We start from the raw sequence: 2,334 nt of genomic DNA on the forward strand, positions 1-2,334 counted from the left end.
ACCTTAAAACCCTGGTCCAATCGCTGGTCCTCTCCAGACTGGACTACTGCAATTCTCTTCTTACTGGCCTCCCCAAATCCTACCTGTCCCCCCTTAAGTCTGTTCTCCATTCAGCAGCTCGTTTCATTTATGGGGCCAAAAGAAGCGACCACATCACACCCATGTTATCCACCCTCCGCTGGCTTCCTATCGTGGCAAGATCTATCTATAAGACTGCCTGCATCACCCACAAAGCCTTGCACTCCTCCTCTCCATGCTACCTGGCGAATAAACTGAAACTCTCTGGAGGCTCTAGACCATCACGAAATGCGGAAAATCTACTGCTTGAACCTCCCACTTTCAAGAAGGAAAGATCGATGGCCCAATCCTTTTCAGGCAACGCAGTGAGAATCTGGAACTCACTTCCGCCTCAGCTCCGGACCACCACCTCCTCCCAGGCCTTCAAAACTGACCTCAAAGTTCTCCTCCTTCAAAGACACTTCCAAAGTTAATTCATGCCCTCTCTATTATCTGAAGGAAGACCTTTTAGTATAGAAAATGTCTATTCTCCATGACTATGGACGTGCCTTCCCAGTGTGTTCTTGTGGTTGGAGTGTTTGCCATTTGTTGCAGTATTATCCTTGTTCCTGTGTTTGGTACTCTTTTGTAACCTAAGTAACGTTTGTTCTTGTGTTTGTGTCCTCCATTTATTGACGCTTTTGTACCCTGCACACGTCACTTTTTCCTCCTGCAATGCACCGTTTGGTACCTCTTGTATTTTGTTTGCTCACGATTGTCACTTTTGCCTCATGTAACTTAGCGTTTGCTTTTGTATTTTGTTCACTTGTAAAGTTCTCATGTATCAGTTCAGTTCCTATTGTAAAGCGCTCTGACACCTTCAGGTAAAGTCCGCGCTATATAAAAACGCATAAATAAATAAATACCCCTCTGGCATGGATGAACGCTCCCTTTAAACGGCTGACCGAGTACAACCGGAGCAGCACTGGAGGAAATGATGTTGAGCCGGAAGTGGGAGTGCTGGTGGAACCGGAAGTGGGACCAGGGAAAGGTTATTGAAGAGCGTCCAGGAAAAGCAATGTTGACGTACGGGTACCCAACCACTACTTTGTGCGATATATGCATACCCACAATCCTTTCCACTATACGCCATACTAGTCTTAATTTCGTTTCATTACATCGTTAGAGTTTTTAATGATAGAGAAATGCACACCGGTCTGCATACGTTTTCCACATTGCGTTCTCTGTACACAACTAAACGTAACATTCCTAAGAAAAAAATAACTCATAATTACCATGCGTGAAATTTGTCCTTCTGTTTAATTTACATCCGTTCAGAGATTACTTTAGGTTTTGTTAACAGCCCAATCGCGAGGCTTCACGATCGATCTTTACAACGCCGCCACGTTCCTCACGATCTTTTGCGAAATATTTGCATAGGATTTCTTCTTATAATTTTCTTTAAGCACTACAGGCATTACTAAATATTCTAATGAATCCGATGTACTCAAATTATGTTCGACTTTTTGCAGCATGCTCTGATAATCGACACAAATTGTAGCCTCGCACTATCATAGTTTGACGATCGATCGTGCTTTAAGTGTTTATTCAACAATTACTTGGATTGTAATTCAACGAGAATACGCGGGACACAGACTTTTGAAACGAGTGCATGTTAATGCCATTTTAAATACATTTTAACCAAACGCGAGACTGCAGCATGTCCTCTGGTAATATGCAAATCAACACGAGATGGGGCGCAATGCATGATGGGTCTGTATTACAATGGGGAGGGGATACGACTGTCGACTCAATAAGCTCACCTTCCTGTAATACTTTTTCACAAAGCGAAACGTTCGTTTCCATCATTATTAAAATTTCAAGTCACCGTAACAAAAGGAGGTGCTTTACTGGTCATCAGCGATGCGCTAGCACAAATTTAGTAACCATCCTTGTTTTGGGTTGCGCTGCTGTTCAATGAACGTATGGTGAGGACAGCACTGCTAACACTTTAACAGCACGTACGCGCCACTATTGCGATAGCTTTAGAAAGGTGCAATTTTTGGAACTCTTTGTTCTACTAATCGTTCAACAAATAAGAAATCAACTATTATAATTGTCTATCGGCGATCGTACCATTTTGCCAGTGGCCGAAGTTGAGGTGATTGACACAATTTGTGTCAGTGGCTAAAGATTGAGGCAATTGAAACAGCTGTACCCATTTTACTATATCCTCGAAAGAGAATAAGGTGAATTGCTATTTGAACTCGTGTCCTCGAACATCTGAGGAAGTGTTTGAGAGCCTTCCATTTCTATTGCAATAAAAAACAAGCATTG

At 42.6% G+C, this 2,334-nt stretch overlaps 1 non-coding gene across 1 annotated transcript; it reads left to right on the forward strand.

The window, feature by feature from the left end:
• Window positions 1–1,942: 1,942 nt before the first annotated feature.
• Window positions 1,943–2,067, forward strand: LOC144820608 (U4atac minor spliceosomal RNA). The gene has a single exon (XR_013607886.1). It is a non-coding gene; the product is annotated as a U4atac minor spliceosomal RNA (small nuclear RNA).
• Window positions 2,068–2,334: the final 267 nt, after the last annotated feature.

The sequence above is a fragment of the Lissotriton helveticus genome, chromosome 2_1, assembly GCF_964261635.1.
Source record: "Lissotriton helveticus chromosome 2_1, aLisHel1.1, whole genome shotgun sequence".
In the NCBI taxonomy this organism is placed as follows: Eukaryota; Metazoa; Chordata; class Amphibia; order Caudata; family Salamandridae; genus Lissotriton; species Lissotriton helveticus.